The 12004-nt window shown below is 39.5% G+C and overlaps 1 protein-coding gene across 2 annotated transcripts in view; it reads right to left on the bottom strand.

The window, feature by feature from the left end:
- The window catches only part of LUZP1 (leucine zipper protein 1), a 71333-nt gene extending 60252 nt beyond the window's left edge, over positions 1-11081 (bottom strand). Inside the window, exon 1 of one of the 2 annotated variants that reach the window (XM_031962636.1) lies at positions 9787-11081. The gene's annotated coding sequence lies outside the window, so the exon portion shown is untranslated. The remainder of the gene's footprint in view (positions 1-9786) is intronic. The other variant, XM_031962635.1, reaches the window with a different exon arrangement.
- Positions 11082-12004: the final 923 nt, after the last annotated feature.

The raw sequence follows: 12004 nt of genomic DNA, 5'->3' as shown, positions 1-12004 counted from the left end.
CCATCTTGGATTCTTTTGGAATGTTATCTTCCCCACTGGTTTATAAGCTCCTGTGGGGCAGTCTTAATCTCCAGCACTCAGCAACTCCAGTACACAGTAGGCACTTAATACATGCACACTTATTGCCTATTGACCACAGCCCCACTTGCCATTGCTCATTCATGTCATTTCTCATTCATTCCATTCTGGCTTTCCTCCCACAAATGAAATGCCCCACCCCCTCCCAGCTCAGACTCCGGGAAGCCCTGCTTCTTACCTTAACTCATTGCTCAGCTCAAGACCCGCCTCCTTTCAGGTATGAGGGAGGTTTCCTCTGACACTCTCAGGCTCCTATCCAGGCTCGCCTCAGTGGGGCAGCTAGACCGTACAGTGGATAGAGCGCCAGGCCTGGAGTCAAATCCAAGTCATGTATAGCTATGTCACTTCACCCTGTTTGCCTCAATTTCTCCATCTGTTAAATGAACTGGTGAAGGAAATGGCAAAGCACTCTAGTTTCTCAGCCGAGAAAACTCCAAAAAGGGGTCATGGAGAGTCAGACATGCCTCAGTGAATAGCATTTCCAGACCCTGGGAATCACTTTGTGCATAAATGTTGTGTGTTTTGTATATATTTATCTATATAGGCTTTTCCTCCAACCAAGCAAGTACATTCCTTAAGGGAAAAGGAAAAGCATTAAGTATTCCTGATAATTTAGTGAGCATTAATTTAATGCCTCCTATTCAACTTATTACAGGTAAACAGCCACAGATATATAAGCTATTACTACTTCTCCTTAAGAATAAATCTATTATTATTACATAAGGACAAAGTGGGCATATGACCCCAGCATGCAAGCAGCTGCTGCTAAGTAAAGTACTTAACAGATGATGAAAGAATGAATATTGAATGATAGCTTTTTCCCCATTCAACAAATCTCCTTGGTCACATTTCACTCTAGAAATGTGAATGATATTTATTATTAACAGTAATAAATAACTCATATTCCTCAGTGCTCATAAAAGCTGTGGACACTGGCTGGACAAGCTTCAGCATCCCTTTTTTTACAGGCTTAGAGAAGAGGCGAGCACTGGCCTGGCAGGCAGGAGAACCGACTCCTTTCTTTTCCTGCCCTCCTGGAGAGGCTGTTCTAGATGGCCTCTCAGCTCCGTGCAAGTGAAATGCTATGATTCTGTAAAGTAACTTGTTCAATGTCACACAGCTCTCCAGGAGTCAGAACTGAGATTTGCTCCCAGTTATCTTGATTGCAAGTCCAGAATCCTTTACACTAAACTTCTTGGCCTTTTAAAACAAGGGCCAGGACTACTGTGTTCTTCCTATCTTAACAACTAAGAGGGAAAGAAAAGGTTTTCTCCTGACTAAAAACTGAACCAGGTCATGGAGTCCTATTACTTCAAACTTTTTAAGCATCAGGCTTTTTTGCATCCCTCACAGTACCTAACAATATAGTTTCTTAATGGGTGCCCCAGGCTCCCATTAAGGAGTGTCTCCTCTCACCAGATCCATCTTTCAAACAGCAAGCAAAGTGACATTCCTAAACATAGGTCCCCTGTTCAAGAAGCTCTTGTTGTTGAATCGTGTCCAATTCTCCCTGATCCCCTTTGAGGTTTTCTTGACAATGTTGAAGTGGTTGATCATTTCCTTCTCTAGCTCCTTTTAAAGATGGGAAACTGAGACAGACAAAATGAAATGACTGCCAGGGTCACACAGCTAGTTAGCATCTGAGGCTGGATTTGAACTCAGGTAAATGAGTCTGAGGGCTTCTTACTACCTGACTCCAACTTTGCCTTTCCACCAGGCTTTTTACTCCCCATCAGTCAATCTAGAATCTAATAAAATTAGCCTTCTTTCTGTGCTTCATATACACCATTCTGTCTCCCATCTCTTTGCACTGATTGTCTCACAGATCTGAAATGCAACCTCAGCACCCAAGCTTTACCTCCCCTCCATGATTCCCTCAGCTCCCAGTGCCTCAGGGTGAAATTCCTTCACTATGCTTTGTATACACACACACATACACATATATGTAATATACACACACACACACACACACACAAAAAAAAAAAAAATACTGTAATTATGTATGTGCATTGTTTTGTTTCAATTCACCAATGATCTACAAAGTCATATTTAAGAACTCTTGGGATGGGAACTCTAGCAAAACAGATGTTAAACTTTCTGAGACTTAATGTGAGCTCTCATTTTTACAAAATAGACTCAGCTATTTGAGAAGAGAGACAATTTCATTTTTGTCTCTTGTTTATATAGACTGGTGCCTAGCACTGTCTCTGACACACAGCAAGCATTTAATAAATGCTTTTTGATGGGGTATGCACATGAATACTCACTGGATAAATGAATGAATGAATGAATGGCATTTTCCTCATCCAACAAAGTCATTTGGTTACTTCTTCCCTCCATTTTCTTTTTTTAAACTGCCCTTTAATTCCTGAAATATCCAAACTGAATGATTGCGGGTAGGAAAAAACTATACTCTCCTCTCCCCTTCCCCCGCCACCTGCCAATTCCATGAGCCCATCTCCTTTTACTGACAGAATGGAAACAATTCAAGAGTTTTTGTTGTTGTTTTTTGTTGCTACCATGGCACCAATCTGAGTATCAAATATATGCCATCATTAAGTTTTTATGAGGAGGAGTATGGAATCCAAAGAAATGAGGGGGCAGGACAGTACAGTGGGCATAACACTGACCTTGGATCCAGAAGATCTGGGTTTGAACCCTGGCTCAACCACAAACTAATTGTGACTTGTGGAAAGTCACTCCCTGGGCCTCAGTTTTCTCCAATGTAAAATATGGGAGGATAATAAAAAACAAGATCACTCTACATACTTTACATATCCATTGTTCCCATAATCCATACATGCAATTATTATTAATACATACATTATGTATGTATGTATACATTACATACATTATCTCATTTGTCCCTGATAACATCCCTATGAGTTAGTTACTACCAGGTGTAGTATGAGTTTCTGTACTACCAATTTTGGGGACTGGTATGGGGATCAAATGAGATGATAAATGTAAAATGCTTTGTAAGCATAAAGGGCATGTACATAGAATATCACTGATATAAAGAAAGCCCTTATATACACCAAAATACTTAATAAGGGCACTTTTTGTGAAACAAAGTAGAAGCCCACCAATTGAAGAATGGCCAAACAAAATGTAACCCATGAATGAAGTGAAATATCACTGTGCCGTGAGAAATGAAGTATGTAAGGACTCCAGAGAAGCCTAGGAAGATAAATATGAATAGATGGGGAGTGGAGTAAGCAGAGCCAAGAAAATGACTACAACAATGGGAATGGGAAGAACAGATGTTACAAAATTATAAAGATCAAGGAGGACTTGAATAGAAAGACAGGAGAAGATATCTCCCGGAGACGGGAGTTTACATGAGTTGTTGCAAATGTTTTCAGACTTTTTCAATGTATCAAGTATTTGTGGCTACTTTTTTCTCTCTAAAAAAAATACTATTTGTCATATGATACTTTGGAAAGAGAAGAGGTTGGATACTTGGAATAATTATGATGATATAAAAAACTGATTATTAAATAAAAACATTTTTTGAAAAATAAGCACTAAAGGAGCACCTAGGTAGCACAGTAGATAGAGCACTGGCTCTGATGTCAGAGTTCAAATCCAATCTTAGACCCAAAACACTTATTAGCTGTGTGACCCTGGGCAAGTCACTTAACCCCAACTGCTGCACCAAAAACAAAAACAAGCACTAAAGTCTTCTTCCCATTAATGTTACTTTGTCAGCTTCCCATATATCATTGCTGTCCAACAGCAATTTTGCCTAAGTGAGTTTGGTTATACTGTGAATAAATGTTGTTATTTTTCAACGTCTGAAGCTAATTTAACCTATAACTCTTAGAAGATTCTCTCAGTAGAGAAGACACAAATTTAAGAACACTGACCACACATCAAACAGACTACAAACTGGAGAAGAAGAAAGTAAGTGAACAGGTAAAGGGCTCCATCATGAAGGAAGAATTGTGTCTGTCCTGCACAACTACAGAGGGCATGGAAGTCAGGGGGAGGGACAGTTCCTTTCAATATAACAACTTCCTAACAACGAACAATGTTCAAATATGAAATAAGAGTGTGCATTTCCCTATTCCTGGAGGACTTCATCCTATGGGGGGATGACCACTTGTGGATTTATGCATCAGGCAAGAAGATGAGCCATGTGACCTGGAAGGGCACTTTCCAAGTCTAAAGCTGCCCGAGTCTATAGGAATACAAGAAGCAAGGAGCACCAGACGTGGTGAGAGCTGATACCATGATGGAAAACTGAACCTTGATCTCTTTGCAGTTCTGCAGGCTCAAATTTGCAGGCTGAGTCTATTAAATGCCCAGACATGTTTCACCAAGGGTTCTAATAGCACTGAGCAGCTTGGGCTTTAAGGCACTTAGAAAGGTACTGTGCTCTATGGGCATTATATAAAGCAAGAGAACCTATCATCTTCATCCAGTACTTTTTACTGGCAACCCAGCAAGGATGAGAAAGCAATCATTTTCAAATGACACCAAATCAATTCAACACACATTTATTTTTTATTTGTTTATTTGGTGAGGCAACTGGGGTTAAGTGACTTGCTCAAGATCACACAGCTAGTAAATATTAGGTGTCAAGGCAGATTTGAACTCAAGTCCTTCTGATTTGAGAGTAGTGTTCTATCTACTGCATCATCAAGCTGCCCACACACACACACTTTTATTTATTAAGCACTTACTGTGTGTAAAACAAATCCAGCTCTCTAAAGCTCCACATTACAGTCAAGTTGCCAGTTTTTATCAGTAGAGAGTTTCTACTTCAAGAATTCACAACCAGATTAAATTGTAAGATTCTAGATACAGAGGTGGAGGGAACTTAGAGGCCATTCAATCCAACCCTTCATTTTTACAAATAAGGAAATTGAAGCCCAGAGAGGTTATATGACTTACCCAGAGTTACAAAGATAATTTACTGAATAATTCAATTCTTTGTGGCTTGAGTTAGCATTTTATCCACTGAGCCACCTAAATCATAGGCTGGACAAAAACTGTACAAGGCACCATGGGTACTGAGGATCCAAAGATACAACCTTGTCGGTTTCCAGTAGCTTATGGTCAATATAAATACAAAAACTCATGTTTTAAGAATACTAAAACAAAGGCAGGTAATTATGCACATTTTGGGAGAGAATTCCCAAACTAGAAATTACTGATCCTTCCTGGATTCTTGTATCTACAGATGAAATTGCTGAGGCTCAGAGAAACAGAGAGAGGCAGAAAGAAAAGGAGAGATAAAGACACAGACAGTGAAACAGATGAAGGAAGAGATGGCCAAAGATGACAGATAGATGGATGAATGGATGGATGGATGAAAAAAAGAGTGGAGGGACAAAGAAAGGGAGCATTTATTAAATTCTTAATTTGCTAAGTTCTGTGCTAAGCATAAAAGGCAGCCCCTGCCCAAGGAGCTTACATTATAATAAGGAAGACAGACAATATGAAAAGGGGAGCAAGAAAGTAGAGGGAAGGGGAGATAGTGTAGTCATTACTACAGAAATGCCATGGAGTCCAGAAAGATAAGCCAAAAGCCTTAATATATGTTGAATATTAAGTAAGACTAAGAAAAGGGTTGGACTACCATCAGAAACCTGCATTCAAATTCTGCATCACATGTGAAGACGGACAAGTCCCCTACACCCCATGAAACCTCAATGATGCGGCCTTGCTTCTTTCATCCTCCATCCCCATGTACCCCTGGAATATCCTTTCTTCTCCTCTTATCCATGTTTCAAGTCCCAGCTCAAACCTCAGCTTTTCTGAGAACTCTTTTTAAACCACCCAGTCCATATTGATCTCTCCCACCACTAAACCACATAGTAAACATAATTCTTATTGGGCAGTTATCACACAACAACTTGTATAACTATTTAACTTCCCTGTAGACCCAATTCCTCAAGTGGATCGTGAACAGTGTCTGGCACCGGCACCCAGTAAGTGCTGATTAAATGCATTCTGACTGACTGTAAGCTCAAAGGCAAGCATCAAGATTTATACCAATTTGTAACAAAGGCATCTCACCTACTACATGCTAAATGATGTATGCCCCAATCACTTCTTGTCTTGTATTATTGTACTTATTTACATATGTCATCATCTCTTCCCTAAAGACAGAGATGACATTTTATTCTTTCTCACCTTAAAAATGGACATTTAAATAATTATTTGTTAATTGCCTCCTTCTGGTTGTGGCTTTCTCTTTATTTCTGTGAGCCTCAGTTTCCTCACCTGTGAAAAGCAGGATAATAGCACCCTCACCAGCAAGCTGACAGAGTGTGGTGAGGAAATCATTTATGAAATGTGCAGCAGCAGAGCCAGGATTGGGGTTCAGATGCTCATTCCCTATATGTCCTTGGATCCCTTCATGACCTTGGATATCAAAGCTATCTCTGGATGTAGATCCACACTCCTCTCCAAAATTATTTTGGAAGGAGAAGAAGAGAGGAGGATAAGAAAGGAGAGAAGATTGAGTAGAGGAGAGAAGGAAAGAAAGGAGGAAAGAAAAGAAGGGAGGAGAGGAGAAGAGAGAACTGAACAAAGAAAAGAGAGGAAAATGGAGAGGAAAATTTAAAAAAAAAAAAAAAACCTCATCTCTGCAGATGCAGACTTAGCTTGGAGGAGGGGCAGGGTTAATAAGCCCTTTTTATCCTAGAGATAGGCACTGAAAGCCTCTGCAGCGATGCAGAGCCCATGCAGGGAATACTGCAGCAAAATCCCGTGCTGCCGACTCTGAGAGAGGGGAAACCAAGGAGAACAGATTCACACTTCCTTAGAACCTGAAAAACATGCCTCAGAAACACGGTGGGCAGTCTGCCTGCCGTCTGGCTCCAGCCACAAAACAGAAATCCCATAAAAGCAGCACCAACAGATTCAGTTCCCTGGAGCAACCCACATAATAGCAGCAAACCATCTGGGAGGCTCATTTTTCCAGGTGGAAATACTAAAGCTGCTTTCTTAGCTCACAGGGAACCTGATACCCTCAGAAAATGCCTTCTCAGCTGGCCGGGCTGCTGGATTCTCACGGGAGGGCCCCTGAAATATCCTGCATCCTGGGATGCCTCTCCATGGGCTCTCCCCTGGCAGCAAGAAGAGAATTCAATTCCATTCAACAAACATTTAGTAAGTACTTGCTGTATATTCAATGCCAGGAAAGATAGCAATATAGATACGGCCTGTTTTGTTTTGTTTTTTCAGCAAAAGGGGAGATGAGACAAATAAGAGACATTTACTCTTAGCCAAATATAACAATAATGGTGATGGTGATGGCACATGTTACGTGGTGCTGAGTACTTCACAATTTTTTCATTTGATACAACAATCCTGGAAAATTTTACACATAAGGAAACTGGGACATCTGAGTGGGGTAGTAGATAGAGCACCAGCCCTGAAGTCAGGAGGACCTGGATTCAACTGATCTCAGACACTTAACATTTTCTAGCTGTATGACCCTGGGCAAGTCACTTAACCCCAATTTCTCAACAAAAAGCAAAAAATAAAAAAATAAATAAGGAAACTGAGGCGAGGCAAAGCAGATTTTAAGGGACTTGCCCACGGACACACAAATAGTTAGTGTCGAAGACCACATCTGAACTCAAGTCTTCCTGGCTCCAGGCTAGATACTCTATGTACTATACCCACCTAGCTGCACAGTAATATATACCATCTCTATTGTATGATCTTAGCCTTAGTTTCCCCATCTGCAAAATGAGAAGTTGGAACTAAATGATCTCCAAATTTCCTTCTAGCTCTAAAAGTATGTTGTAAAGAATAAGATGCTATCTGAAGGGAAAGATGGAGAAAGATTAGAAAAAGAGAGGATCAGGAAATACTTCATGAAAGAGGCAGTATTAAAACTGCTCCAAAAAGTGGATAGGAGTTCAGCAGATAATTAGAGGAGAGCATTCCAAGCACAGGGGAAAACAGCATGAACAAATGAACGGAGGCTAGAGAGCTCAGGAACATGAGGAAACCATGAAAAATTGGAACGTTAGGATAGCACCAGATTGTGAATGCCAAAGGAGTGCCCTTAATGTGGTAAGTTCTAGGGAGCATTCTAAGGAGAATGGATAGATCTATGCAGAAGGGAAATTCACTTGGGGGTGGTAAGGATGGATTAAAAGAGGAATAAATGATAGGAGGCTACTATTGAAAAAAATAACAGAATTTCAGGGGCCTCACAGACTATCACATCTAACACCCATAGGAGACCAAGAAAAAAGCAGGACCTGGTGGCTAGGATAACCCATATAAAATATCACAGCTAGTTGTACTTATCCCTTTTTTTTTTCTAGGACTTGCAGCCTCAGAATGTAGCGCTGAAAGTGACCTTAGTTACAGGAATGTCAGAATTGGAAAGCACAAAGATCATTCAAATCAATTCCTCTCATTTTACAGAGAAGGAAACTGAGAGGCAAAGAGAGTAACTTTTTCAAGGTCACATAATGAGTCAGTGATAAAGCTGAGACTAATCCCCAGAAGTCTAGACTGCCCAGCCCAGGATTTCTGCTGCCAATGTTGTTCTGGTGTTGAGAATCAAAGGTTAGAAAACAGACCAAGCCAAATTTTCCTTTAGCTATAGAAGTGAGAAGTCACAGAACATGGAATATGAGATGGAACTGTGGAGATCATGTCCCACACCTCCTTTTAAGTAGGGAAAATGAGGCCAGAAGAGGTTAACGACAAAGACAAAGTCAGATGCCTTGCCTCATGGCTTGAAATAAATGATTTAAAATCATTCAGCCCATTCCCCCCCTTCACCTTCTCTGTTGCTTCTAAATGAGAATGTATTCAAAAAAATTTTTAAGGCTTCCAGAAGGAAACCCTTGGAAAAGTATTATTTATGGAAAGAAGGAAGGGAGGGAGGGAGGGAGAGAGAGAGAGAGAGAGAGAGAGAGATTTATTTATTTATTTATTTTCTGGAAACCTGACAGTTTGTCCACAGCCTTGCCTAAATGCTATATCACCCAATCTGAACACAATTAATTTCAATAAGTATTACATTAAGTGCCTATCGTGAACTACTGAGAGACTCAACATGCAAAAATTAAATTAATATAAAATTATTTGATTGAGTGGAGCATTCTAAGAAGGGGAAGGAAAATAAAGAAATGCTTCCTGTAGGAGATAACATCTAAGGGAACCTTGAAGGGAAATGAGGAAACGGAAAACCATACCATCACCTAAAGTATTGGAAATGTTTAACCTGAAAACATGATGGCTGTCTTCAAAATATTCAGAAAAAATGTGGAAAAGGGATTAGAGTCCTTTGCTTCATCTGTGACAAGCATTTATTGACCACCTACTGTGTACAAAGCACAATGCTATTACATACTAGGGGTGAAAACAAAAGGAGACTACCAGGTACCCAACTGTAAAAAGGCCTGAAGTTTTAAACTAAGAAATAGAGTTTACCTTAGATAGAACAGACTAGTAGTTTTATGTTTTATCACACAGTCACAATCTGACTTCTACCTATCTTTCCAATTTTATTTCATCTTAGACCCTTCATGTCCCCACAATAATTTCCATTCCCTAACTCCATGTCCTTGCACAAGTGGTACTCGTCCACCTCCCAGAATCTCCAGTTTCCTCTAAAGCACAGCTCAGATAGCACTTCCTCTATCCCTACATACCATGTTCCCAACCCCTGCCCCACTAAAAAATTACTTTATGTTACTTTTAACGTACTTCCTCTTTACTAACTTGTATATGTGATGTATCCTCCAGATTAGAACACAAGCTCTTTAAAGGCAGGTACTGTTTGGAGTTTGTTTTGGCATCCCCAGCACCTAGCAGGAAGGCTGGCACATAGCAGACATCTAATAAATGAGCGCCGAATCCAATAGGGAACCACAGAAAGACTCTGAGCTGGGGGATGATAGTCTCTAACCTGTAAAGAACAAAAGGCATATTTCAGCTTAATAACAATGATGATGATAACTAGCAGTTTATGTAACACTTTGAGGCTTGTAAAGCACTTTACAAATATTATCTCATTTTCTAAAGAGAACTGTCCTAAAAATCAGAACAGTCTACAAACTGAATGGCTTTTCTGAGGTATTGAGCTCTTAATTGTTGGAGATCTTCTAACAGAGGTTGGATGATTACTTATCAAGGATGCTACAGAGGGGATTCCTGTTAAGGTACAAATAAGGCTAGATAAACTCTAAAGAAGTTACTAAGATACTAAGATTCTGGGATTGGCAAACCAAATCCCTAGGTACAAATCCAAACAACTATCCTGATTCTTTTGTTGTACTATAATGCTATTCAATAATATTGTTTAAAGTAGTAGATTATAAGGTACTTGAAAAGCAAAAACTGTTTGACTTTTTTACCTTTGTGCCCTTAGCACCATATTATATTTATAATAGGTGTTTAATAAATGTTAAATCCATTAGGTCATGGGACATTGGACAGATAGAAGGGCCCTTTAAAATCTAGCTCAATCCTCTGAAAAAATCTGAAAAAACCTAAGTTAGGACATGAGAAATTTCTCATTAGACCTGACCTGATTTCTTGGAGTCCTGTGCTTATTTTTAAATGGTTGATTTAAAATATAAATCATATAATCAAAATCATATGGGAGCACTCTCTAATGATTTCAAACCATATCATCAGTTCCACGAGCCATCACAACACAAGACATGAGAAAGAATGTCATTTGTACATTGCAATGTTTACCAGGGCAATGTTGAAAGCTACAGTGGGGTTAGGGGGAGACAAGTCCAATCAATAGTAATTGAGCCCAAAAAAGGGAGAGCCTATGGGAAGCCCATGCCAGCCAAGCCCACCCAATATTTTCGCTAGGCCACAGAATGATCAGAGACCAATGGCCAGTCAATTTTAGTCACAAGATTATAGAATCAACAGATATCATCTATTACCATAACATTTATTATCATAACATTGTTTTACAGGTCAAAAAAACTCAAGAGTACAAGTTGGGGAATACATTTTTTTTCTGGATAGGGTCAATGAAGAAATTTGTTTTTACTTCATCATACATGTTACAAAGGCTTTGTTTTATTTTTTCAAATAAGGAGAAGGGGATGGGGAAATGGAGAAAGTGAACTCTGGTAATTTTTTTTCAAATAAAATTTAATTTAAAAAAACTGAGACCAAGAAAAATGAAATGCAACTAGAAGAGTCAGCATTCCAACCAAGACCCTTGGATTCCAATTCCAATGCCCATTTTATTATTATCCAATGGGAAAATAGGGTAAAAGAATGGCAAAAACAGGCCCAAAGGCTCAACCTTCAAACCCACAGCATGGAAGATAATGACCAGAGAAGACCCTAATCCTGGGTGAGGAAAATGAGAAATAGCCATGTTCCAGGAAATGGGACAAAAGAACTTTGTTCTAACATACATATGTATGTATACACGTACAAACCACACCTACACAATCCCCACCCTAGAGGAAACAAGGAACTTCAATCAATGAAACAAAATTGGGGTCATTTGAGAATTGCAGACCAAATTCTCCAACTTGTTCTAACTTAGCATTCTCAAATGTTTTTATTTGAGGATTTCATTTAATCGGTCTGGTCTCGATACAAACAACATTTTGCTGAATCTCTTCAACGAGTCTTTTTTTTTTTTAAAGAAACTCAAAACATTTGACATCTACAAGACTGGCTGACAAGCTCTGCAACGAATCTGACAATCCAATGAATACCTATTAAGCACCTATTAAATGCACCATGCTAGGCCTGCTATGCAAGGATAAAAACAAAAAGCAGTTCCTACCTTCCAGGAGACCATATTCTATTGGAAAGATAACAGCATGTACATTACAGAAAGGGAAAAGGCAGGAAGAAGTGAGCACTGATAATGGGAGGCAAGGGCAAGTGGATACCAGGGAAGACAGATGTTATGGAGGAAATGACTCCATACCTGAGATGAACCTTGAAAGAA

This window comes from Sarcophilus harrisii, chromosome 3 (assembly GCF_902635505.1).
Source record: "Sarcophilus harrisii chromosome 3, mSarHar1.11, whole genome shotgun sequence".
Taxonomy (NCBI): Eukaryota; Metazoa; Chordata; class Mammalia; order Dasyuromorphia; family Dasyuridae; genus Sarcophilus; species Sarcophilus harrisii.
Note: the sequence above shows the minus strand (reverse complement) of the source record. Positions and strands in the feature narration are given on the sequence as shown.